The sequence below is a fragment of the Pan troglodytes genome, chromosome 20, assembly GCF_028858775.2.
Source record: "Pan troglodytes isolate AG18354 chromosome 20, NHGRI_mPanTro3-v2.0_pri, whole genome shotgun sequence".
NCBI classification, from domain to species: domain Eukaryota; kingdom Metazoa; phylum Chordata; class Mammalia; order Primates; family Hominidae; genus Pan; species Pan troglodytes.
This window is the reverse complement of record NC_072418.2, coordinates 12504570-12532454: the sequence shown is the minus strand read 5'-3', so window position 1 is coordinate 12532454 and position 27885 is coordinate 12504570. Positions and strand designations below refer to the sequence as shown.

Below are 27885 nucleotides of genomic sequence, written 5' to 3'. Positions count from 1 at the left end.
AACTCCTGGGTTCAAGCAATCTTCCCACCTCATCCTCCCCAGCAGCTGGGAATACAGGCATGCACCACCACACCTGGCTAATTTTTAAAAAGAATTATTATTATTATTATTTTGTAAAGACGTGGTCTCACCGTGTTGCCCAGGTTGGTCTCAAACTGCTTGGCTCAAGCGATCCTCCTGCCTCAGCCTCCCGAAGTGGTGAGATTACAGGCGTGAGCCACCACACCCAGCCTATTGAGTGCTTCTTATGTGGCAGGCACTGTGCTCAGTCCTTCATGCATGGACTCCTATAAGCAGCCCACTGAGGGAGGTAGAGATGAAGACACTGAGGCACAGAGAAGTTAAGTTGCCCAAAGCAACATAGCTGGTAAAGTAGAACCTGAGTAATTTTACTCCACAATCTTGCCCAGGATATAAAGCTGCCATGCTGCCATGTAACAGTATCTGAAGGGAGGCCCAGTAACTGGGCCCTATTAGGGGCTGTGAAGGCAATCATGACTCCATCTTGGATGCCGACTGCCATCTGGACTTCTGCTTAACCCAAGTCCTGAGAACAACTCCAACATTTCTAGATTTTTTTTTTTTTTTGAGACGGAGTTTTTGTTTTTGTAGCCCAGGTTGGAGTGCAATGGTGCAATCTTAGCTCACTGCAACCTCTGCCCCCAAGGTTCAAGAGATTCCTGCCACAGCCTTCTGAGTAGCTGGGATTACAGGTGCCCGCCACCATACCCAGCTAATTTTTTGTATTTAATAGAAATGGGGTATCACCATGTTGGTCAGGCTGGTCTCAAACTCCTGACCTCAGGTGATCCACCCACCTTGGCCTCCCAAAGTGCTGGGATTACAGGCATGAGCCACCGTGCCCCACCTACTTTTTTTTTTTTTTTTTGAGACAGAGTCTTATTCTGTCCCTCAGGCTGGAGTGCACTGGTCCAATCTCGACTCACTGTAACCTCCCTCACCTGGGTTGAAGCAATCCTCCCACCTCGGCCTCCCAAGTAATTGAGACTACAGGTGCACACTACCATGCCTGGTGGTTTTTTTTTTTTTTTTTTAAGATATAGGGTTTTGTCATGTTGCCCAGGCTGGTCTTGAACTCTTGGGCTCAAGCTATCGCCCACCTTGGCCTCCCAAAGTGCTGGGATTACAGGCATGAGCCACTGCACCCAGCCAGGATTTCTACTTTATTTACTGTTCCTTGTGTAAGAACATGTACTCGCCATAGATCCTGCCCTTGGACCAAAGCAGCCTTGATGTTATTGTATAAATTATAGGCTATGACACATATCACATTCTTACCTGTCTGGAGGGTTAACTTGGCCTACACATTCTTTAGGAAAAAAAGAAAAAATTTTTTTTCGAGACAGGGTCTTGCTTTGTTGCCCAGGCCAGAGCGCATCATGGCTTATCTCAGCCTTGACCTCCAGGGCTGTAGTGTTCCTTACCCCCTCAGCCACACAAGTACCTGGGACTATAGGCAAATGCCACCATGCCCAGCTAATTTTTCTTTTTTTGTAGAGATGGGTTCTCACCATATTGCCCAGGCTGGTCTCAAAGTTTTGGGCTCAAGCGATCTGCCTGCCTCAGCCTCCCAAAGTGCTGGGATTACAGGTGTGAACTACTCACCATGCCCAGCCCCTACAGCTTCACTGAGGTATAATTAACATGTAATAAATTGCACATATGGCCGAGCGTGGTGGCTCACGCCTGTAATCCCAACACTGGGAGGCAGAGGCAGGCGGATCACCTGAGGTAGGGAGTTCGAGACCAGCCTGACCAACATGGAGAAACCCCGTCTCTACTAAAAATACAAAATTAGCCGGACGTGGTGGCACATGCCTGTAATCCCAGCTACTCGGGAGGCTGAGGCAGGAGAATCGCCTGCACCCGGGAGGCGGAGGTTGCGGTGAGCCGAGTTCACACCATTGCACTCCAGCCTGGGCAACAAGAGTGAAACTCCATCTCAAAAAAAAAAAAAAGAAAGAAAAGTTTAAATTTACCTATAGCGTGGAAGCTTCCTGCTTTGAGTTGTCCTGCTTTTCTGGACCAAGCCAATGTATTTATTAAATGTATTTGATTGATGTCTCATGTCTCCCTAAAATATATAAAACCAAGCTGCACCCCAACCACTTTTGTCACATGTTCTCAGGACATCCTGAGGGCTGTGTTGTGGGCCATGGTCACTTATATTTGGCTCAGAATAAATCTCTTCAAATATTTTACAGAGTTTGACTCTTTGTCAACCATCGCCTTTGCAAAAATAATAATCAGGACAGTCGAGGTGGCTCATGCCTGTAATTCCAACATTTTGTGAGGCTGAATGAACTCCAGAATGGGCAGGTCATTTGAGCCTGGGGAGGTCGAGGCTGCAGTGAGCTGTGATTGCACCTCTGCACTCTAGCCTGGGTAACAGAGTGAGACCCTGTCTGAAAAAAATATATATCAGAAAATTATGACAGTGAAAGAGATCTGAGCCAATCCACCCCCCATCTTCCCTTTCCCTTAATATTTCCTGGTCTATTGGGCTGAGGTAACTTTAAGAAACATTTAGGCTATAGTTTAAGTGATAATAAGCTTTGCCTAAAACTCAGTCGCTTTGGTAAAACTAATGGGGAGCCATCAGCAGGAGAGGAGCCTGATTCCTGCTAAGGCGCAAACATGTATGTCAGCCACTATTCCAGAGGTTATGAGATATGCAACTTCCCCAATTACTCCTGCAAATAACACCACTATTGCAGAACCCCAGATTGGCCTTTGGAGATATCCTTTCAGGTTTTATTGCATGACACCTAACACTCATCATGGACCCATCAACCCTGCTCCTATGGCCCCACCCAAAATCGATTCAGCCTGTAGGAGGAAGGCTTCGACCCCCCCTATGATTGCATCTGCCCCAACCAATCAGCAGCAAGCACCTGTTACTCTGCCATCCCCACCCGTTCCCCCAAACTGTCTTTGGAAAACCCCTAACCTAGGAGCTTTGAGATGATTTGAGTAGGAACTCCGACTCCCACGTGGCATGGCCAGCCTCATGTCCACTAAACTCTTCCTTTACTACAATGCCATTGTCTTTCTTTATGCAGTGGGCAGGAAGAACCCTCCGGCAATTACAGCTTGAGCCCAGGAATTCGATGCCAGCCTAAGCAATGTCGATGAAAAGCGTCAAACTCTGTAAAATATTTTAAGAGATTCATTCTGAGCCAAATATGAGTGACCATGGCCCGTGATACAGCCCTCAGGAGGCCAGGAGAACATGTACCCAAGGTGATTGGGGTGCAGTTGGTTTTGTACATTTTAGGGAGACATGAGATTTCAATCAAATACATTTAAGAAATATATTGGCCGGGCGCAGTGGCTCACGCCTGTAATCCCAGCCCTTTGGTAGGCCGAGGTGGGCGGATCACATGAGGTCAGAGTTCGAGACCAGCCTAACCAAGATGGTGAAACCCCGTCTCTACTAAAAATACAAAATTAGCCGGGTGTGGTGGCACGCGCCAGTTATCCCAGCTACTCAGGAGGCTGAGGCAGGAGAATCGCTTGAACCAGGGAGGCGGAGGTTGCAGTGGGTGGAGATGGCACCACTGCACTCCAGCCTGGGTGACAGAGCGAGACTCCGTCTCAGAAAAGAAAAAAAAAGGAAAAGAAATACATTCATTTGGTCCAGAATGGCAGGACAGCTCAAACCGGGAGCTGGGGTGGGGTGGGAGTGGGGATTCCAGCTTATAGGGAGATTAAAACTTTTTCTTTTTTTGAGAGGAGGCTTGAGGCTGTGGAGACCCAAGTTCTTTTTTTTTTTTTTTTTTCTTTTTTGAGATGGAGTCTCGTTCTTGTTGCCCAGCCTGGAGTGCAATGGCACCATCTCGGCTCACTGCAACCTCCACCTCCCGGGTTCAAGCGATTCTCCTGGCTCAGCCACCGGAATAGCTGGGATTACAGGCGCCCGCCACCACGCCCGGCTAATTTTTTTTTTTTTTTCGGAGACGCAGTCTCGCTCTGTCGCCCAGGCTGGAGTGCAGTGGCATGACCTCAGCTCACTGTAACCTGCGCCTACCGGGTTCCAGCAATTCTCCTGCCGCAGCCTCCTGAGTAGCTAGGATTACAGGCGTGTGCCACCAGGCCCGGCTAATTTTTGTATTTCTAGTAGAGACGGGGTTTCGTCATGTTGGCCAGGCGGGAGACCCAAGTTCTTATTTCCAGAGGAAGCCTTCAGGTACTAGACTTCAGAGAGAATAGGTTGTAAAATGTTTATCCGACAGACCTGGGGGCGTGGCTTCCAATGAAGACCAGCCCTAGAAGGCGGGGCTGGGAGACTGCGAAGTCGGAGGGGTTGAGGGGGCTTCAGGCAGAGTGGGTGGAGCAAAGGAGAGGGCTCAGGCTTGGGGGCGGGACTTGGGTGGGTCCTCCATTCTGGTTGGCCAAGCCTCTATGTCCCAAATAAAAGTCTCTACCTTCCCGAGAACTTATTACAATAGAACACCAGATTTCCAGAGGTATCTGCCAGTCCACAGAGTGAATCACGTTTCCATTCATCCCGTTTCTTCTATAGGCCCTTGAAGAGAGTTTTAACATTTTCTTCTTAAATCGGTTGTATCTTTCGGTGAGGTTAACTCCTAGAGATTACATATAAATACATTTAGTTTTTTTGCTCTTTTTTCCAACCGATGGTTATTGAGGAGTTCTGAGAGATGAGAAACGTGCTGATTTAAATCACAAATGTAGGCCAGACGCAGTCGCTCACACCTGTAATCCTGGCACTTTGGGAGGTTGAGGCAGGATCCTTTGAGCCCAGGAGTTCTAGACCAGCCTGGGCAACATAGGGAGACCCTGTCTCTATGAAACATTAAAATTAAAATTAAAAAAAGAAAAATAAATAGCCCAGGTGCGATGGCTCAAGCCTGTAATCCCAGCACTTTGGGAGGCCGAGGCGGGTGGATCATCTGAGGTCAGGAGTTCGAGACCAGCCTGAACAATATGGTGAAACCCGCTTCTACTAAAAATACGAAAAATTAGTTTGGCGTGGTGGCGGGCGCCTGTAATCCCAACTACTTGGGAGGCTGAGGCAGGAGAATAGCTTGAACCCGGGAGGCGGAGGTTGCAGTGAGCCGAGATCGCGCCATTGCACTCCAGCCTGAGCGACAAGAGCAAAACTGTCTCAAACGAAACAAAACAAACCAAAAACCCAATAAAATACAAAAATTAGCTGCGCGTGGTGGTGCACACCTGTAATCCCAGCTACTCGGGAGGCTGAGGCAGGAGAATCGCTTCAACCTGGGAGGCGGAGGTTGCAGGGAGCCGAGATGGCGCCACTGCACTCCAGCCTGGGTGACAGACTGAGACTCCTTCTCTATAAAAAAAAAAAAAAAGAAATAGAAAAAAGAAAAATGAATAGGCCGGGCACGGTGGCTCACGCCTGTAATCCCAGCACTTTGGGAGGCCGAGGCGGGCGGATCACTTGAGGTCAAGGGTTCGAGACCAGCCTGGCTAACACGGTGAAACCTCGTTTCTACTAAAAATACAAAAAGTTATCCGGGCATAGTGGTGCGTGCTTGTAATCCCAGCTAGTCGGGAGGCTGTGGCAGGAGAATTTCTTGAACTCAGAAGGCGGAGTTTGCAGTGAATCAAGATCACACCACTGCACTCCAGCCTGGGTAACAGAGGGAGACTCCGTCTCTTAAAAAAAAAAAAAAAAAAAAAAAAAAAAAAGCAAAATAAGTAAATAAAGTAGATAACAGATATAAAATAGTGTCCAGATGAAACAATAGATGCCCAACATCCTGGAATGGGACATCAATTAAAAAAAAAATAGAAAAGAACAAGAGATGCCCAGCAAATAGTTATTTTCACTTTCCCCCTAACGAAGGGTGAAGAGGTCTACAAATGTTCGCTGTTTCTCTTAATTCCTGTGTTTTGAGAATTAAGGATTTATAAGGCAAACCAAGTGATGCGCTGTTGTCTTCTGGAGACCTATGGTATTACATTTCATCTCAAGCAGGTGCTTTTTGAAACTTACCTTTAAACCTTCCTTCCCTATTGGAAAGTTATCACTTGAAAAAGCATTTTCATCATACCTGTAATCCCAGCACTTTGGGAGGCTGAGGTGGACGGATAACCTGAAGTCAGGAGTTCAAGACCAGCCTGGCAAACATGGTCAAACCTCGTCTCTACTAAAAGTACGAAAATTGGCCGGGCATGGTGGCTCACACCTATAATCCCAGCACTTTGGGAGGCTGAGGCGGGTGGATCACCTGAGGTCAGGAGTTCAAGACCAGCCTGGCCAACATGATAAAACCCCATCTTGGCCGGGTGCGGTGACTCACGCCTGTAATCCCAGCACTTTGGGAGGCCGAGGCGGGCGGATCACGAGGTCAGGAGATCGAGACCATCCTGGCTAACACAGTGAAATCCCGTCTCTACTAAAAATACAAAAAAATTACCTGGGTGTGGTGGCGGGCGCCTGTAGTCCCAGCTACTCGGGAAGCTGAGGCAGGAGAGTGGTGTGAACCTGGGAGGCAGAGCTTGCAGTGAGCCGAGATCGCGCCACTGCACTCCAGCCTGGGCGACAAAGTGAGACTCCATCTCAAAAAAAAAAAAAAGAAAGAAACCCCATCTCTACTAAAAATACAAAAAATTTGCCAGGTGTGGTGGTGGGTGCCTGTAATCCCAGCTACTTGGGAGGCTGAGGCAGGAGAATCGCCCGAACCCAGGAGGCAGAGGTTGCAGTGAGCCGAGATAGTGCCATTGCACTCCAGCCTGGGCAACAAGAGCAAAACTCAATCTCAAAAAAAAAAAAAAAAAGTACAAAAATTAGCTGGTGTGGTGGTGCCCGCCTGTAATCTCAGCTATTCCTGTGGCTGAGGCATAAGAATTGCTTGAACCCACGAGGGTTCAAGTTGCAGTGATCTGAGATCGTGCCACTGCACTCCAGTCTGGGCAACAGAGCAAGGGGCCAGCAAAAAAAAAAAAAAAAAAAAAAAAAAGCCTTTTCCAAGCTGGGATGGGGATGGAACAACAGTTTGACAGATGAGAAAACTGAGACTCAGAGTCATCTACACACAGTATTTCCACTTCATCTCCAGGAAATGACTGAAGGAATTTAGGGAATGTCTGTTAATTTCTGAGGAAAGACAGAACAGCAAGTGCAAGGGCCCTGAGGCAGGAAGGCAGGACAATGCTTCTGTAACAGCAGAAGCCCTGTGTCTGAAATGGTTTAAGTGAGTTGGGTAGGATGGAGACTAGCAGGAAGGAAGTCAATTATCAGTCAGATCATATGGGGCCATGAGAACAACTAAACATTTTGGGTTTTACTATGAGTGCAATGCAAAGTCATAGAAGGGTCTGAGCTACTGGAGCAATATTATCTGATATATATTTTAAGAATATCTGTCTGTCATTTGTACAACTCTTGGGAATCAAAGGTAGAATCAGGGAGCGTAATTGGAAAGTTAAGGCAATAATCCCGATGAGAAGAAAGTGGTTTGGAAAGTTGGTAGCAGGGGACAGAGGGGTTGTGGCGTGGTCTGAGGCTAAAGTGGAGGTAGATCCAAGAGCTATCTGCTGATGGATTTTCTTTCTTTCTTTTTCTTTTTTTTAGAGACAGTCTCACTCTGTCACCCAGACTGGTGTGCAATGGCACAATCATAGCTCACTGCAGCATGGAACTCCTGGACTCAAGTGATTCTTCCACCTCAGCCTCCTCAGTAGCTGGGACTACAGGCGCCCACCACCACAGTCAGCTATTTTTTTTTCTTTTTGTAGAGATGGTATGTCACTATGTTGCCCAAGCTTGGCTCTAACTCCTGGCCTCAATCGATCCTCCTGCCGTGGGCTCCCAAAGTGTGGGATTATAGGCATGAGTTACCAAGCTTGTAACCGCCTAACTGCCTAGAGCTGATTTACCAATACAGGAAATTGCAATAAAGAAAGAGTTTCATTCATGCAGAGCCAGCTAGCCGTACAGGAGACCAAAATTTTACTATTATTCAGATCAGTCTCCCTGAAAACTCTGGGATCAGGGGGTTTGTTTGTTTGTTTGTTTTGAGACAGAGTTTCGCTCTTGTCACCCAAGCTGGAGTGTAATGGCGCCACCTCAGCTCACTGTAACCTCTTCCTCCTGGGTTTAAGAGATTCTCCTGCCAGTAGCTGGGATTACAGGTGGCCACCACCATGCCTGGCTAATTTTTCTATTTTTTTTTAGTAGAGACGGGGTTTCACCATGTTGGCCAGGCTGGTCTTGAACTCCTGACCTCAGGTGATCCACCTGCCTTGGCCTCCCAATGTGCTGGGATTACAGGCGTGATCCACCGCACCTGGCCTGAGATCGTGGTTTTTAAGGATAATTTGAGATAATTTTAAGGATAATAGGGGGTCTGAAAGTGGGAAGTGCTGATTGGTTGAGTCTGAGATGAAATCACAGGGAGTGGAACCTGTCCTGTTGCTCTGAGTCAGTTCCTGGGTGGGAACCACAAGACCAGATGAGCCGGTTTATCCATCTAGGCGGCCTCAACTTGTGCACTGAAACACAGGGTCTGCAAAATATCTCAAGCACTGATTCTAGGTTTTACGATAGTGATTTTATCCCTAGGAGCAATTTGGGGAGGTCCAGAATATTGCACCCACCAGCTGCATGACTCCTAAACCATAATTTCTTATCTGTGGCTAATGTGTTAGTCCTGCAAAGGCAGTCTAGTCTCCAGGGAAAAGGAGGTTTGTTTTGGGAAAGCATTATTGTTGTTTTTGTTTCAAAGTTAAACTATAAACTAAGTTCATCCCAAACTTAGTTTGGCCTATGTCCAGGAATGAACAAGGACAGTGTGGAGGTTAGAAGCAAGATGCAGTTAGTTTGGTCAGATCTCTTTCCCTGTAATCAGTTTCTCAGTTATAATTTTTGCAAAGGTGGTTTCAAGCCCAGTACCCAGGGCTCGTAAGAAAGACATTCAGCTAGGCGCGGTGGCTCACGCCTGTAATCCCAGCACTTTGGGAGACCGAGGTGGGTGGATCACGAGGTGAGCAGATCGAGACCATCCTGGCTAACACAGTGAAACCCCGTCTCTACTAAAAACAAAACACAAAAGATTAGCTGGGCGTGGTGGCAGGTGCATGTAGTCCCAGCTACTCGGGAGGCTCAGGCAGGAGAATCGCTTGAACCCGGGAGGCGGAGGTTGCAGTGAGCCGATATCGCACCACTGCACTCCAGCCTGGGTGACAGAGTGAGACTCCATCTCAAAAAAAAAAAAAAAAAAAAAAAAAGACATTCAGGTCGTGCGCGGTGGCTCACCCCAGTAATCCCAGCACTTTGGGAGGCTGAGACAGGCAGATCACATGAGGTCAGGAGTTTGAGAGCAGCCTGGCCAACATGGTGAAACTCCATCTCTACTAAAAATAAAAAATTAGCCGGGTGTGGTGGCATGCACCTGTAATCCCAGCTACTCGGGAGGCTGAGGAAGGAGAATCACTTGAACCCGGAGGTGGAGGTTGCAGTGAGCCGAGATCGCGCCACTGCACTCCAGCCTGGGCAACAGAGTGAGACTCAGCTTCAAAAAAAAAAAGAAAGAAAGAAAAAAGAAAGACATTCAATTAAGCTTCTTCCTTTTCCCACAGACTCTAGAGTTTAACGTCTTCAGTGGGAATCAGCATGGACGTTCAGAACAGTCCCTCCTTAAACACAAAGACATTTCCTACCTCGTACCTCATAATCACATGATAGAAGGGGTGAGAATGTCTCCACGGCCAATCCCATACAGGGGTGTTCAAGAATACAGTTATGGGTTGTTAGTTTTTGTTTCTGGTTGGGCCTGCAAAGCCTCTTCCTCATCCCTCTTTTCCACTTATCACTAGAAACAGAAACTAAAAACCATGGCTTCAGGCTGCTACAAGCCTAAAACAAAACAAAACAAGACAACAACAACAAAATAAGGCGACTTGGACAAACTTGCTAGTAAATCCATTAACGAAGGCCCCGCCCTCATGATCTAATCACCTCCCTGAGGCCTCATATCCTAATTTCATCACTTCTGCGGTTAGGATTTAAGCATTTGGCTTTGCGGAGTGGTGGTGTGGAGGCAGGACACACACAACATACAACCTTCAGACCATAGTGAGGTAGGAGACTGGGTAGGACTTACTTTGTTTCCTGGTCCCAACAGGATAAAGTGAAGAAGCCACCGGGAACCAGCAGATGGCACCAAAAGCCATCTCTAGTTGCTCTCCTTGCTTGTTAGGGTAAGACACTCCTACCAGAGTCATGACAGTTGATAAGTACCATGGCAACAACATGAAAGTTACCATTCACTTCCATAACAATCACCTGGAAGTTATAGCCTCCTTTCTAGAAAGTTCTGCATGGCACACCCCTTAATTTGCATGTAATTAAAAGTGAGTATAACTATAGCTAGCCAACAGCACAAAATGCTGATTCTGGGCACACTGCATAGGTTTTAGCTGTACTCTGGAAAAAGCAACTCTGAGTGAATGAAAGATCCTTGTGTAGCACCACCAGTTAAATTCTTTCCTGGGTGAATCCCCAATGATGGCACTTACCTGCATCAGTAGCACACTTCTATTTCCTTAGGCACCTGCTTATAAGCTAAAACTGCCTACTTGCCAAAAAGATATAAGAATTTTTATTTTTCATTTGGATAAAGGCAATTAGTTAACACAAATGGCCACCCCAATTACCAAACTTAGGATGAACTTCAACAACATTGTTAACACAGTCATTGTGTTGTGAATTCTTTTTTTTTTTTTTTTTTTTTTTTGAGACAGAGTCTTGCTCTGTTGCCCAGGCTGGAGTGCACTGGCGAGATCTCAGCTCACTGCAACCTCCACCTCCTGGGTTCAAGCGATTCTCCTGCCTTAGTCTCCCAAGTAGCTGGGACTCAACACACCCAGCTAATTCTTTTGTATTTTTAATAGACATGGGGTTTCACCATGTAGCCAGGCTGGTCCTGACCTCCTGAATTCAGGTGATCCATCCACCTCAGCCTCCCAAAGTGCTGGGATTACAGGCATGAAAACCAGCACACCCGGCCCACCTGTGCACTGTTAGTGAGACTATAAAATGGTGCAGCAGCTATGAAAACCAGTATGGCAGTGGTTCAAAAAATTAAAATTGATATTATCACATGATCTAGCAATCCCACTTCTGGGTATATATCTAAAAGAATGGAAAACAGGCTCTCAAAAAGATATTTGACCACCCACGTTTATAGCAGCATTATTCATAATAGCCAAGAACACACCTCATTCATAAGGGTGTATTTTGGGGCTTTCTATTCTATTTATTGGTTTAATTTATTTACCACTACACCAATATTACTGTCTTTTTTTTTTGCGACGGAGTCTCGCTCTGTCTCCCAGGCTGGAGTGCAGTGGCACGATCTCTGCTCGCTGCAAGCTCCACCTCCCGGGTTCATGCCATTCTCCTGCCTCAGCCTCCTGAGTAGCTGGGACTACAGGTGCCTGCCACCACGCCCGGCTATTTTTTGTATTTTTAGTAGAGACGGGGTTTCACCGTGTCAGCCAGGATGGTCTCGATCTCCTGACCTGGTGAACCGCCTGCCTCGGCCTCCCAAAGTGTTGCGATTACAGGCGTAAGCCACCGTGCCCGACCCTGTCTTTCTATTTCTTAATGTCTGTAGGGTAAGTGCCAACAGTTCTTCAGGAGTATTTTGGGTTTTACTGGCCTTTTGTACTTCCACATACATACATTTTATTATAAGTAGATCAGGTTCTTCATCAAAACATGTTATTTTGACTGAAAACTTGTTAACTTTCTATATTAAGTAAGAAAAATTCAAGTCTTTATATTGAAACTTCTAATCCATCAATAAGGAAGGTCTATCCATTGATCTAGGTCATCTTTGATTTCTTTCAATAGTAGTTTACAAATTTCTTGGAAGAGATATTGCATACTTTTTTGTTGTATTTATTTCTACTTATTTTATTGCTGTTGTAATATTGCTGTTAAAAGAGACAAGTCGGCCGGGTGCGGTGGCTCACGCCTGTAATCCCAGCACTTTGGGATGCCGAGGCCAGCGGAATACCTGAGGTCAGGAGTTCCAGACCGGCCTGGCCAACGTGGCGAAGCCCCGTCTCTACTAAAAACATACAAAAATTAGCTGGGCGTGGTGGCATGCGCCTGTAATCCCAGCTACTCAGGGGCCTGAGGCAGGAGAATCGCTTGAACCAGGGAGGTGGAGGTTGCAGCAAGCCAAGATCAAGCCACTGCATTCCAGCCTGGGCGACAGAGCAAGACTCCGTCAAAAAAAAAAAAAAAAAAAAAAAAAAAAAAAAGAGAGAGAGACAAGACAATTATCTTTGCATATTGAGTTTTTAGCCACTATTCTTGCTAACCCGCACATTATGTGTAACAATTTAGATTCTTTTGGATCTCCCACTTAGACAATTTTGTTGTCTGTAAATAATGGCAGAAAAGAAATGTAGATAATGTTTCTTCCAATTTCTTTTTCAGACAGGGCCTTCCTCTGTCACCCCAGCTGGAGTGCAATGGCGCCATCTCAGCTCACTACAACCTCTGCCTCCGGGCTCAAGTGATCCTCCTATGTCAGTCTCCGAAGTAGCTGGGACTATAGACATGCATCACCATGCCTGGCTAATTTTTGTATTTTTAAAAATTGAGACAGGGTTTTGCCATCTTGCCCAGGCTGGTCTCAAACTCCTGAACTCAAAGCGATCTTCCTTCCAAAGTGTTAGGATCTCAGGCGTGAGCCGCGCGTGGCCGTAACTACAATGCTTGATAGAATTCATGAGAGTGGGCATCGTTGCTGTACTCCTGAGCTTAGAACAGTTTTCAGTATTTCACTACAATGTTAGCTGTAGATTTTTTTACATGCTCTTTATCAGTTTGTTGAGAGATGTTGAGAATGGGCCCGGTGCGGTGGTTCATACCTGCAATCCCAGCTCTTTGGGACGCCAAGGAGGGAAGATCGCTTGAGCTGAGGAGTTCGCGACCAGCCTGGGCAATATAGTGTGACCTCCCATCTCCACGAAAAATTTAAAAATTAGCCTGCTGTGGTGTCACGAGCCTGTAGTCCCAGCTACTGTTGAATTTGAGGGAAGATCGCTTGAGCCCAGGGATTGGAGGTTTCCGTGAGCCGTGATCGAGCCACTGCACTCCAGCCTGTGCGACACAGGAAGACCCTGACCTATAAAAACGCAAACGAAGTAGTGAAGAGAGATGTATCAGTTATCTACTGCCGTATAACAAACCACCAGGCAACAGCGCATCCTCGTACAAGCCGCATAAATGCAGAGGAAAGCGAGCAGAGGCATTTCGAGGTCCCGCCCAACAGACTCCCTCCATCGTGGTCCCGCCTCCACCCCATGCCGCCGCCGGGTTCCGCCCCCACGGTGCCCAGTGAAGCCGGAGGGACGGGGTCCAATCGCTGTCGGCTGCGCGGAAACTGGGACTTCTCCCCAGGGTCGTGGAGGACGCGGCCGCCGACCCTCCCACCACCTCACGCCTCGGAGACCGGGTCCAGAGCCCTCAGCCGCTTCCGAGCCCCGAGAGGGGAATCAGAAGTGCGCGTGAGCAGAGCGGCACCCCCTTCCCAGGAATCGCAGCTGAACCTATGGTTTCCCCTGCACCAGCCTTTGCGACCAGGTGGGGCTTCAGGTGCGGCTTCGCCACGTGGAGGTAGGAAGACTCGGTGAGGGGGAGACGGGGGTGGGGTCTTGGTGACCGAGAGACGGGGGCGGAGACTTGGTGAGGGGAGACGGAGGCGGGGACTCGGTGAGAGGATAGACGGGGGCGGGGACTCGGTGAGGGAGAGACAGGGGCGGGAATCGGTGAGGGGAGACGGAGGCGGGGACTCGGTGAGGGGAGAGACGGGGGCGGGGACTCGGTGACGGGGAGACGGGGGCGGGAATCGGTGAGGGGACGACGGGGGCGGGGACTCAGTGAGGGGAGAGAAGAGGGCGGGACTCGGTGAGGGTGAGACGGGGGCGGGGACTAGGTGAGCGGACGACGGGGGCGGGGACTCGGTGAGGGGAGAGAAGAGGGCGGGACTAGGTGAGGGAGAGACAGGGACTCGATGACAGACAGGGCAGGGTCTCGGTGAGGGGAACCGGGGGCCGGGGACTTCGTAAGGGAGAGACAGGGGCGGGGATTCGGTGATGGGGAGACTGGGACGAGGACTTGGTGAGGGAGAGACGGGGGGCGGGGACTCGGTGAGGGGCTGTCAGAGGCGGGATCTCAGTGAAGGGAGAGAAGAGGGCGGGGACTCGATGAGGGGGAGACCGGTCCGGGGACTCGATGACGGGAAGGGTAGGGAACTCGATGAAGGAGAGACGGTGGCGGGGACTCGATGAGGGAGAGGCAGGGGCGGGGTCTCGGTGAGGGGAGAGACAGGGATGGGAACTCGGTGAGGGGGAGGCGGGGGCGGGGACTCGGTTAGGGTGAGGCGGGGGCGGAGACTTGATGAGGGATAGACGGGGCGGGGACTCGATGAGGGGGAGTCGGGGGCGGGGTCTCCGTGAGGGGAGAGACGGGGGCGGGGTCTCAGCAAGGGAGAGGCAGGGATGGGGACTCAGTGAGGGGGAGGCGGGGGCGGGGACTCGGTGAGGGCGAGGCGGGGCGGAGACTCGATGACGGAGAGAAGGGGGCGGAGACTCGACGAGGGCGAGACGGGGGCGGGGTCTCAGTGGGGGAGAGACAGGGATGGGGACTCGGTGAGGGCGAGGCGGGGGCGGGGACTTGGTGAGGGAGAGATGGGGGAGCGGTCTCGGTGACGGGGAGACGGGGTAAGGTCTCTGTGAGCGTAGATGGGGCTGGTGTCTCAGTGAAGGCGCAATGGGGATGGGGATTCAGTGAAGGCGGAGACCGAGGTGGAGTCTCCGTGAGGGTGGAGATGAAGGTAGAGACTCCGTGTAGGATAGGAGGACCGGGACTCAGTGATGGGGGAGTCTGTGGGCGGAGGATTACCCAGGTGCCCAGGCAAGAGACTGAAGGCACAAACTGTTTCAGTATAATAAAGAAAATAGTTAGAATAAGAATAGTTATAATATAAATTAGATATAGAGATGATCGTGGACATTATCAATCATTAGTATGAACATTATTAATCATTAGCTTTTAATATTACTCTTTGTTGTATTACTAACATAACCAAGGAATAACCGGCGGGTATAGGATCAGGTGCTGAAGGGACATTGTGAGAAGTGACCAAGAAAGCAAGAGATGAGCCCTCTGTCAGGCCCGCATAAGGGCCGCTTGAGGGCTCCTTGGTCAAGCGGTAATGCCAGTGCCTGGGAAGGCACCCGTTACTTAGCAGACCATGAAAGGGAGTCTCCCTTTCCTTGGAGGAGTCAGGGAACACTCTGCTCCACCAGCTTCTTGTGGGAGGTTGGATATTACCCAGGCCTGCCCGCAGCCATCCGGAGGCATAAACCCCTCCCTGTGGTGCTGTGCTTCAGTGGTCACTTTTCTTGTCCACTTTCATATTCCTCCGGTACTCCTGGTTCCTCTTTGAATTTCTTAGAAGATAGTGGTAGAAGAAATAGTGAAAGTCTTAAAGTCTTTGATCTTTCTGATAAGTGCGTAAAAGAAAACACTGGGCCGGGCGCGGTGGCTCATGCCTGTAATCCCAGCACTTTGGGAGGCCGAGGCGGGTGGATCACGAGGTCAGGACTTCAAGACCAGCCTGGCCAAGAAGGTGAAACCCCATCTCCACTAAAAATACAAAAAATTAGCCGGGTGCAGTGGCAGGCGCCTGTAATCCCAGCTACTTGGGAGGCTGGGGCAGGAGAATCGCTTGAACTCGGAGGGCGGAGGTTGCAGTGAGCTGAGATCGGGCCATTGCACTACAGCCTGGTGACAGAGTGAGACTCTGTCTCGGGGAAAAAAAAAAAGAAAATGCTGATGTATGCTGTCTTCCCTCTCTTCTTCAGCTACCTATAAGGGAAGGGCCCCCTGTCCTATGATCACGTGACTTGCTTGACCTTATCAATCACTTGGATAACTCACCCTCCTTACCCTGCCCCCTTGTCTTATATACAATAAATATCAGTGCACCCACCATTTGGGGCCACTACTGGTCTCTGCGTCTTGGTGGCAGTGGTCCTCAGGGCCCAGCTGTCTTCTCTTTATCTCTTTGTCTTGTGTCTTTATTTCTTATGATCTCTCATCTCCACACATGGGGAGAACACCCGCAAAGCCCTGTAGGGCTGGACCCTACCAGGAGATGGAGCCCGGGACTCGGTTGTGGGGAAAAGAAAGAGAGATCAGATTGTTACTATGTCTATGTAGAAAAGGAAGACATAAATTCCACTTTGATCTGTATTAAGAAAAATTGTTTTGCTTTGAGATGCTGTTAGTCTTAACTTTAGCCCCAACTCTGTGCTCACAGAAACATGTGCTGTATTGAATCAAAGTTTAATGGACTTAGGGCTGTGCAGGATGCCTTGTTAACAGTATGTTTGCAGGCAGTATGCTTGGTAAAAGTCATCGCCATTCTCCATTCTCGATTAACCAGGGACACAATGCACTGCGGAAAGCTGCAGGGACCTCTGCCCAAGAAAGCTCTGAGATGGCCTGAGATATGGCCTCATGGGAAAGGAAAGACCTTACCATCCCCCAGCCTGACACCCCTAAAGGGTCTGTGCTGAGGAGGAGTAGTGAAAGAGGGAGGCCTCTTTGCAGTTGAGATAAGAGGAAGGCTTCTCTCTCCTGCTCCTTCCTGGGAAAGGAATGTCTCCGTGTAAACTGACCATTCCCATTCGTTCTATTCTGAGATAGGAGAAAACTGCCCTGTGACTAGAGGCGGGATATGCTGGCAGCAATACTGCTCTGTTACTCTTTGCTACACTGAGATGTTTGTGTAAAGTGAAACTTAAATCTGGCCTACGTGCACATCCAGGCACAGTACCTTTCCTTGAACTTATTTGTGATACAGATTCCTTTGCTCACATGTTTCCCTGCTGACCTTCTCCCCACCTGTTGCCCTGCTACACTCCCCTCACTAAGATAGTAAAAATAATGATCAGTAAATACCGAGGAAACTCAGAGACAGCCAGTGGTGCAGGTCCCCTGGGCCCACTGTTCTTTCTCCATACTTTGTCTCTGTGTCTTATTTCTTTTCTCAGCCTCTCATCCCACCTGATGAGAAATACCCAGAGGTGTGGAGGGGGAGGCCCCCTTCACTCGGTGAGGGGACAGACAGAGGTTAGATCTCGGTGAGGGGTGGGCAGAGCAGAGTCATCGAGGGGACAGACGGAGGCAGGGTCTTGGTGATGGAGAGATGGGGGCGGGTTCTCAGAGAAGGATGAGCGCGGGTTCTCGATGAGGTGAGAGACGGGGGCGGGGTCTCAGTGAGGGAGAGATGAGGGCCAGGTATTGTGAGGCTGCATATTGCAATGATGCATATTTCCCAGTCTCACTGACTTCTTATGTTTAGGTAAGTATATGAAAAAATCTACATGGGCCTGGACTTTATTTTTTTCTTTCCTTTTTTTTTGTTTTCAGACGGAGTCTTTTTTCTTATTCTTAAAAAAGCAAAAATTCTTAGCTGGGTGCGGTGGCTCATGCCTGTAATACCAGCACTTTGGGAGGCCGAGGCGGGCGGATCACCTGAGGGCAGGAGTTCAAGACTAGCCTGGCCAACATGGAGAAACCCCGTCTCTACTGAAAATACAAAATTAGCCAAGTGTGGTGACACATGTCAGTAATCCCAGCTTCTCGGGAGGCTGAGGAAGGAAAATCGCTTGAACATGGGAGGCGGAGGTTGCAGTGAGCCAAGATCGCACCATTGCTCTCCAGCCTGGGCAAGAAGAGTGAAACTCTGTCTCAAAAAAAAAAAAAAAAATCTTACAAAAAAATCACCATTATTGAGCTGGATGCAGTGGCTCACTCCTGTAATCCCAGCACTTTGTGAGGCCGAGGCGGGAGGATCGCTTGAGCTCAGAAGTTCCAGACTAGCCGGGCAACATGGTGAAACCCCGTCTCTACCAAAAATACAAAAATTAGCCGGGCATGGTGGTGTGCAACTGTAGTCCCAGCTACTTGAGGGGCTGAGGTGGGAGGATCCTCTGAGCCCAGGAAGTCGAAGCTGCATTGAGCCATGATCACGTCACTGCACTCCAGCTTGGGTGACAAAGCTAGATCTTGTGTCAAAAACAAAACAAAGCACCATTATGTCATCATTTTTTATCCAAAAACATAAATTTTGAAGGCCTGGCACAGTGACTCATACCTGTACTCCCAGCACTGGGAGGCTGCAGCAGGACGATAACTTGAGCCCAGGAGTTTGAGGCTGTAGTGAGTTGTGATCGCACCACTGCACTCCAGCCTGGGTGACAGAGTGAGACACTGTCTCAAAAAAACAAACAAAAAACAAACTGATGGTCAGGCGAGGTGGCTCACACCTGTAATCCCAGCGCTCTGGGAGGCTGAGGCCGACGGATCATGAGGTCAGGAGATGGAGACCATGCTGGCCAACATGGTAAAACCTGGTCTCTACTAAAAATACAAAAAATTATCTGGTCGTGGTGGCACACGCCTGTAGTCCCAGCTATTTGGGAGGCTGAGGCAGGAGAATTGCTTGAACCTGGGAGTCGGTTGCAGTGAGCCGAGATCGCGCCACTGCACTCCAGCCTGGCGACAGAGCAAGACTCTGTCTCAAAAACAAAAAACAAAAACGAAAACAAAAACCTGATTTACTTCTTTTCCCAATTCATTTCAGACCAGAAGACCATGTAGCACCAAAAAGATAGCTGCAAAGCGGAATAAAGTTGGGGAAAACAATCTGCTGGCCGGAAGAGAGTAAGATGCAGGAGGATGATTGCTGGTTCTCCGAAGCACGAGTCAGGGAGGCCATGAGATGGAAGAGCCACCCCACAATGGGAAGAACCTGGAGACAAGGTTCTCCTTGTCTATGCCCAAGAGAAGCCACCCTTCAGGAGAGAGTTTCTGAGTTTCATGAACTTGGGGAACATTCTAAACCTATTCAAAATATGCTTACTCACAGAGAGGTCTCACAAGTAGGCACGTCGTCCATAAATGAGACTCGCATGTTGAATATTTACACAGAATTCAGTTTTTGTTTAGATGACTATCAGAATAAAATATGTGTATGAAAAGCCTTATGAATGTCATGACTATAATGGAACCTATGGCAAAGCATTCATCGTACTCAATTTGAAGGAATTCAGACAAGGCAGAAGCAGTCTAGGTGCTCTGAAAATGGCAGTAATTTTTTTTTTTTTTTTGCGACAGAGTCTCGCGTCTTGCTCTGTCACCCAGGCTGGGTTGCAGTGGCATGATCTCGGCTCCTGCAATCTTCTCCTCCCGGGTTCAAGCGATTCTCCCACATCAGCCTCCCAACTGGCTGGGATTACAGGCATATACCACCACGCCCGGCTAATCTTTGCATTTTTAGTAGAGATGAGTTTTCACCATGTTGGCCATGCTGGTCTCAAACTCCTGACCACAACTGATCCGCCCACTTCGGCCTCCAAATGTGCTGGGATTATAGGCATGAGCCACCACACCCAACCTAAATGGCAGCAGCTTCTAATGTAGCAATGCACTTGCTTTCTTGTCAAGACAGACTTTCCATGGGGGAGAATCCCTATGAGTGCAATAAGAGTGACAAAGTCTTCAGTTGATTAGTTATCCCTTAATTGACAGGCATCGACTCAACGTGGTGAGAAGCCACATGTACATAATCCATGTGGAAAAACCAGGCCTGGAGCGGTGGCTCACGTCTGTAATCCCAACACTTTGAAGACTGATTACAAACTGGGAGGTTGAGGTAGGAGAATCCCTTGAGCCCAGGAGTTCAAGACCAACCTGGGCAATATAGTGCAACCGCTATCTCCACAAAAAATTAGCCTGCTGTGGTGTCACGAGCCTGTAGTCCCACCTACTGGAGGAATTGAGGCCGGAGGGTCGCTTTAGCCCAGGGGTTGGAGGCTGCAGTGGTGAGGGTCTCGGTGAGGGGGAGATGGGGGCGGGCACCCGGTGAGGGACAGACGGGGGCGGGAGCCATGATTGCGCCACTCACTCCAGCCTGGGCAACAGAGGGAGATCTTGACCTTAAAAAAACCCTCTTCACTATTATTTTTGGTATAAAATAAAAAATTATTTAAAAATTGTATTAGGAAATAAAAATATTAGTGAAAAGGGATGTATCAGTTATCTACTGCTGTATAACAAACCACCCGGAAACAGCGCATACTCGTACATGGCGGCATAAACGCAGAGGAAAGCGAGCAGAGGCATTTCGAGGTGCAGCCCAACCGACTCCCTCCATCATGGTCCAGCCCCCATACGTCCTCCCGCCGGGTTCCGCCCCCACGGTCCCCAGTGAAGCCGGAGGGCGGGGTCCAATCGCGCTTGGCTGCGCGGAAACTAGGACTTCTCCCCAGAGTTGCGGAGGACGCGGCCGCCGCCCCTCCCAACTCCTCAGGCCTCCGAGGCCGGGTCCAGAGCCCTCACTTCCTTCTGAAACCCTGGAGCGGAATCAGAAGTGCGCGTGGCCAGAGCGGCGCCTCCTGCCCTTTAGCCGCCGCTGGCCCAACGGTTTCCCCAGCAGTAGCCTCTGCGACCAGGTGCAGCTTCAGGTGCGGCTTAGCCACCTGGAGGGAGGCAGACGGGGGCGGGGTCTCGGTGAGGGAGAGATGGGGGCGGGGACTGGGTGAAGGGCGAGATGGGGGCGGGGTCTCGGTGAGGGTGAGACGGGGGCGGAGCCTCGGTGAGGGGTAGATGGGGGCAAGGTCTTGGTGAGGGAGAGATGGGGGCGGGGACTCAGTGAGAGGGAGATGGGGGCGGGGTCTGGGTGAGGGAGAGACGGGGGCGGGGTCTCGGTGAGGGGGAGATGGGGCGGGGTCTCGGTGAGGGAGAGATGGGGCGGGGTCTGGGTGGGGGAGAGACGCGGGCGGCGACTCGGCGAGGGAGAGATGAAGGCGGGGACTCGGTCTTGGTTGAGACAGGGGCGGGGACTCCGTGAGCGAGAGACGGGGGCGGGGAGTCGGTGAAGGGAGAGGTGGGGGTGGGGTCTCCGTGAAAGAGAGTAGTGGTGAGGGGACAGACAGGAGCAAGATCTCGCAGAGCGCGGTGGCTCACGCCTGTAATCCCAGCACTTTGGGAGGCTGACACAGGCGGATCACGAGGGCAATCGATTAAGACCATACTGGCCAACATGGTGAAACCCCATCTCTACTAAAAATACAAAAATTAGCTGGTCATGCTGGCGGGCGCCTGTAGTCCCAGCTACTGGGGAGGCTGAGGCAGGAGAATCGCTTGAACCTGGGAGGCGGAAGTTGCAGTGAGCCGAGATCGGGCCACTCCAGCCTGGTGATAGAGCGAGACTCCGTCTCAAAAAAAAAAAAAAAAAAAAAAAAAAATCTCGGTGAAGGGGGAGACAGGGTGGGGTCTCAGTAGTGAGAGAACAGATGGGGCCGGGGTATTGTGAGGCTGCATCAATGATGCATATTTCCCAGTCTCACTGACTTCTTATGGTTAGGTCAGTATATGTGCAGGGGGAAAGAAAGGGAGATCAGACTGTTACTTGTGGGGAAAAGAGAGATCAGACTGTTACTGTGTCTATGTAGAAAAAGGAAGACACAAGAAACTCCATTTTGATCTGTACTTAGAAAAATTCTTCTGCTTTGAGATGCTGTTAATCTGTAACCTTAGCCCCAACCCTGTGCTTGCAAAAACATGTGCTGTGTTGACTCAAGGTTTAATGGATTTAGGGCTGTGCAGGATGTGCTTTGTTAAAAATGTGTTTGCAGGCAGTATGCTTGGTAAAAGGCATCGCCATGCTCCATTCTCGGTTACCCAGGGACACAGTGCACTGTGGAAGGCCGCAGGCACCTCTGCCCAAGAAAGCCCGGGTATTGTCCAAGGTTTCCCCCCACTGAGACAGCCTGAGATATGGCCTTGTGGGAAAGGAAAGAACTTACTGTCCCCCAGCCTGACACCCGTAAAGGGTCTGTGCTGAGGAGGATTAGTGAAAGAGGAAGGCCTCTTTGCAGTTGAGATAAGAGGAAAGCATCTGTCTCCTGCTCATCCTTGGGAATGGAATGTCTTGGTGTAAAACCCGATCGCACATTCTATTTACTGAGATAGGCGAAAACCGCCTTATGGCTGAGGTGAGACATGCTGGCGGCAATACTGCACTGAGATGTTTGTGTAAAGTGAAACATAAATCTGGCCTACATGCACATCCAGGCACAGCACCGTTCCTTAAACTTATTTGTGACATAGTGTCCTTTGCTCACATTTTCCTGCTGACCCTCTCCCTACCATTACCCTATAGTCCTGCCACATCCCCCTTGCCCAGATAGTAGAGAAAGTGATCAATAAATACTGAGGGAACTCAGAGACCAGTGCCGGTGCAGATCCTCACTTGCTGAGCACCCGTCTCCTGGGCCCACTTTTCTTCCTCTATACTTTGTCTCTGTGTCTTATTTCCTTTTCTCAGTCTCTTGTCTCCACCTTGCGAGAAATACCAACAGGTGTGGAGGGGCAGGCCCCCTTCAATACGAAAAAAATCTACATGGGCCTGGACTTTTTTTCTTTAGGAAAAAAAATCACCATTATCTGGCCAGGCGCGATGGCTAGTGCCTGCAGTCCCAACACTTTGGGAGGCCAAAGCGGGCAGATCGCTTGAGCTCAGAAGTTCAAGACCAGTCTGGACAATATGGCAAAACCCGGTATCTACAAAAATAAAAAGAAATAAAAATAAAAATTAGCCAAGCATAGTGGCACCGTGCCTGTAGTTCCAACTACTTGGGGGGCTGAGGCGGGAGGATCACCTGAGCTTGGGAGGTTGAGGTGGTGGTGAACAGTGATCGTGCCACTGTACTCCATCCAGGCGACAGAGTAAGACCCTGTCTGAAATTAAAAAAAAAAAAACAAAACAAAAAACTGGCCGGACACGGTGACTCACACCTGTAATCCCAGCACTTGAGCTCAGGAGTTGGAGACCAGCCTGGTGAAATTATGTCTCATTATTATTTATACAAAATAAACTTTTAAAGAATATATATATATATATATATATATATATTTTTTTTTTTAGTGATGAGAATCTCACTATGTTGCCCAGGCTGGAGGGCAGTGGCTATTCATAGTGGCAATCATAGCACACTGCAGCCTTGAACTCCTGGCCAACATGGCGAAACCCTGTCTCTACTAAAAATACAAAATTAGCTAGGCATGGTGATGCGGGTCTGTAATCCCAGCTACTAGGGAGGCTGAGGCAGGAGAATCGCTTGAACTTGGGAGTTGGAGGTTGCAGTGAGCTGAGATCGTGCTACTGCACTCCAGCCCAGGTGACAGAAAGCTAGACTCCATCTCAAAAAAAAAAAAAAAAAAAAAAAAAAAGAATTATAGGGAGAAGTCCAGGTACTCAGGTCTGTATTTCAGCACTTTGGGAGGCCAAGGGGTGGCTCAAGTGATCAAGACCAGCCTGGGCAAGATAGTAAAAACCCATCTTTACAAAAAAATTTAAAAATCAGCCAGGCATGGTGGCATGCATCTATGGTCCCTGCTACTGGGGAGGTTGAGGTGGGAGGATTGCTTGAGCCTGGGAGGTCGAGGCTGCAGTGAGCCATGATCATGCTACTGCACTCCATCCTGGGTGACAGAGCAAGACCCTGTCTCTTTAAAAAAAAAAAAAGTTACAGGGAGATAGTGTTATGTATGGAGTGCTTGAACCAGGTAGAAGATCTAGAAGGAGCCACAGGTGTGCATTTTGAGAGAGTTAAAGGAAGTTGAGGAAAGCCATTTGTTCCTTTCAAATGCATATGGTGTCCTATTTAACCAAAATTATATCCCAGTAACATTTCTTTTCCATCTAGCTGTGTATTTGTGGGTAACCTAATGTAACAGACACATATCAAAGTTTCAGTTAATTTCCTACTCATGTAACAATCTAAATTTAGTTGGCTTTCTTCCCCTGGTGGTGCAGAAACCCAGTATCTTTGAATGTTGAGACACCATGTACATCTAGGTGGAAAGGGAAAGTAAAAATAGAGAAAGCTGGCTGGGCATGGTGACTCATGCCTGCAATCCCAGTGCTTTGGGAGGCTGAGTTGGGAGGACTGCCTGAGACCAGGAGTTGGAGACAAGCCTGGGCAACCTAGCAAGACCCCATCTCTGGAACAAAAAATTAAAAATTAGGTGTGGTGGTGCACACCTGAAGTTCCAGCTACGTGGGAGGCTGAGGCTGGAGGATTGCTTGAGCCCAGAAGTTTGAGGCTGCAGTGAGCTGTGCAGCACCACTGCACTCTAGCCTGGGTGAGAGATTGAGACCCTGTCTAATAAAAAAGAGAAAGCACATTGCTCTTTGGCTAACACGACACATTTTTTTCCTTTAACATTTTGTGGTAAAAACTAGTCACAAGGGCTAGTGCCATTCCTGGTGGGGCAGCTATTTTTCAGCAATCACTCTGTATTCTGGAAGGGAAGAAAAATATTGAGAGAAAGTTCTTCTATCTCTGGATTCTGCTAACTTAAAAAAATTATTAGGCTGGGTGCGGTGGCTCACACATGTAATCCCAGCACTTTGGGAGGCTGAGGTGGGTGGATCATCTGGAGTCAGGAGTTCGAGACCAGCTTGGCCAACATGGTGAAACCCCATCTCTACGAAAAATACAAAATTAGCAGGGCATGGTGATGTGCACCTGTAATCCCAGCTACTTGGGAGGCTGAGACAGGAGACTCACTTGAACCCGGAGGCGGAGGTTGTAGTGAGTCCAGATCGCACCATTGCACTCCAGCCTGGGCAACAAGAGCGACACTCCGTCTCAAAAAAAAAAAAATTGTTTGCCCTTGGGAAATTTCTCTTATTTTCTTTTTCATTGATAGAGCAATTAAAAAATAAAGGGTTTTGTTTTTGTTTTTGTTTTTTCCACTTGCTTTGCTGTAAAGAAAAAAGTTTTTTTTTGTGGGATCTGGGATTTTATATCAGGACAGTCTTTCAGAAGACTGTTTGCCTAACTTCCACAAGCAGGTGTCTAGACTAAAATTAGTTTCTACTTTCCTGGAGTTCATCAGACAGCATGAAAGATAAACAGCGCAAGTGATAAAGCGTTATGACAAGACTTATAATAAAGGAATTTCAAAGGGGCTATGGGGTGCTGGGAGGGGAGGGATAAGAGTGCACCTAACAGTGGGTGGGACATGGTGGCCCATACCTGTAAATCCAGCACTTTGGGAGGCCAATGTGGGCAGATCACTTGAGGTCAGGAGTTCAAGACCAGCCTGGCCAACATGGTGAAACCCCATCTCTACTAAAAATACAAAAATTACAGGGCATGGTGGTGCATGCCTGTAATTCCAGCTACTCAGGAGGCTGGGGCAGGAGAATTCGCTTGGACCTGGGAGGCAGAGGTTGCAGTGAGCCAAGATCCGCCACTGGGCTACAGAGGGAGATTCCATCTCAAAACAAACAAACAAACAAAAAAACACCTAACAGGATATTTTCTCCAGAGGAGGCAAGGTTGACTTAAGTTCTGAAAGATGTGTAGGACTATATCAAGTGGACAAGAAGAGCATATGAATGCAGAAGCCAAGTCAGTAATTCTCAACCCAATCCTTATAGAATGTCCTGGAAACTTGAGAAATGTACTAAGGGCTGAGTCCTACCTCAGACCAATTAAAACAGCATTTATGGGGATGTGTCATGGGTATCAGTGTTTTTAAAAGTCCTCCAGTGAATCTAATGTGCAGTCACTGTTGAAAACCACTGCATAAGGGCCATGGTGAATTCATGAAAGTTAACTGATTTTGGTATGTCTGGAGTCTCTAACTGTGGAACATTAGAACTGGGAGTAAAACATCACTAGGTCAGGCTGAGTGCAGTGGCTCACACCTGTAATCCCAGCATTTTGGGAGGCTGAGGCAGGTGGATCACTTGAGGTCAGGAGTTCAAGACCAGCCTAGCCAACATGGTGAAACCCTACCTCTACTAAAATACAAAAATTAGCCGGGCATGATGGTGCACACCTGTAGTCCCAGCTACTCGGGAGACTGAGGCAGGAGAATCACTTGAACCTGGGAGGCAGAGGTTGCAGTGAGCTGAGATCACACCACTGCACTCCATCCTGGGCGATAGAGCAAGGCTCCATCTTAAAAAAAAAAAATCACTAGGTAATATCATGATGAAAATTTAAGACTGTTTAAGAAGATTTGAGTGGAGTCTTAAAACATTTCAGAGAACTAAGGGAAACTTGCTGGGTGTGGTGGCACATGCCTGTAGTCCTAGTTATTGGGGAGGCTGGGGCGGGAGGATCACTTGAGCCTGGGAGTTGTAAGCTGTAGTGTACATGATCATGCCTGTGAATGACCACTCCACTCCAGCCTGGGCTATATAGTAAGACCCTGTCTTTAAACAGAAAGAAAAAAAGAGTGGCCAGGTGCAGTGGCTCATGCCTATAATTCCAGCACTTAAGAGGCTGAGGTGGGGGGATTGCTTGAGCCCAGGAGTTTGAGACCAGGCTGGACAATATAGTGAGACCTCATCTCTACAAAAAAAAAAAAAAAAAAAAAAAAAACAAAATTAGCTGGGCATGGTGGCATGCACTTGTAGTCCTAGCTACTTGAGAGGCTGAGGTGGGAGGATCTCTTGAGACCAGGAGGTCAAGGCTGCAGTGAGTGAAGATCACTGTACTACACTCCAGCCTGAGTGACAGGAGTGACAGCCTATCTAAAAAAAAAAAAAAAGTCATGATGGCCGGGCGTGGTGACTCATGCTTGTAATCCTAGCACTTTGGGAGGTGGAGGCAGGTGGATCACCTGAAGGTCAGGAGTTCGAGACCAGCCTGGCCAACATGGTGAAACCTCGTCTCTACTAACAATACAAAAAATTAGCTGGGTGTGGTGGTGGGCACCTGTAATCCCAGCTGCTTGGGAGGCTGAGGCAGGAGAATTCCTTGAGCCTGGGAGGCAGAAGCTGCAGTGAGCTGAGATCACACCATTACACTCTAGCCTGGGCAACAAGAGCGAAACTTGGCCTCAAAAAAAAAAAAAAAATTCTGGCGGGGTGCAGTGGCTCATGCCTGTAATCCCAGCACTTTGGGAAGCCGAGGCAGACAGATCACCTGAGGTCGGGAGTTTGAGACCAGCCTGACCAACATGAAGAAACCCTGTCTCTACTAAAAATATAAAATTAGCCAGGCGTGGTGGCGCATGCCTGTAATCCCAGCTACTTGGGAGGCTGAGGCAGGAGAATCGCTTGAACCCGGGAGGCAGAGGTTGCGGTAAGCCATGATCGTGTTATTACACTCCAGCCTGGGCAACAAGAGTGAAACTCAGTCTCAAAAATAAATAAATAAATAAATAAATTCCTTTTATTCTAACTTCTGGAAGTAACATTTCTTCCAAAGGAACCAACCTCTTTTCAAGGTGACACCCCGAAGCTACAGTTGGCTGAAATGTCAGAGTTAAATTGTCTCACATGAGCATTCTATTCAACTATTTACCCTCAGAGCTAGAAAGTGGATATTAATCTAACCCTCATTTTACAAATGAAAAATATTATGCACAGAGAGTTTAAGCCTAGATTCAATCTCAGGCAGTCTGATTCCAGAGGAATATTGTTTCAACATTGGGTTATAAAGTATCAGTTTTCTTATATACTAGCATAGTATTAAACTTTGAAGATGGGGCATGGTGGCTAACACCTGTAGTCCCAGCTACTGGGGAGGCTGAGTTGGGAGGATGGATTGAGCCCAGGAGTTGGAATCCAGCCTGGGCAACATAGCGAGACCTTGCGTCTTTTTTTTTTTTTTTTTTTTTTTTGAGATGAGTTTTCGCTCTTGTTGCCCAAGCTGCAGTGCAATGGCATGATCTCGGCTCACTGCAACCTCCACCTCCTGGGTTCAAGCAATTCTCCCGTCTCAGCCTCCTCAGTAGCTGGG

The 27885-nt window shown here is 48.7% G+C and overlaps 1 protein-coding gene across 8 annotated transcripts in view; it reads left to right on the top strand.

The window, feature by feature from the left end:
- ZNF846 (zinc finger protein 846) overlaps nucleotides 1–27885 on the top strand; it is an 80937-nt gene that overhangs the window by 3636 nt on the left and 49416 nt on the right. For 2 of the 8 annotated variants that reach the window (XR_010153694.1, XM_054674044.2), the window contains exons 1-2: nucleotides 3976–13654; nucleotides 18696–20577. The gene's annotated coding sequence lies outside the window, so the exon portion shown is untranslated. Of the gene's footprint in view, nucleotides 1–789; nucleotides 13655–14250; nucleotides 14285–14704; nucleotides 17412–18695; nucleotides 20578–27885 lie in introns of those variants that run through there. The other 6 variants (XM_054674042.1, XM_063801144.1, XM_054674040.2 and 3 more) reach the window with 5 other exon arrangements.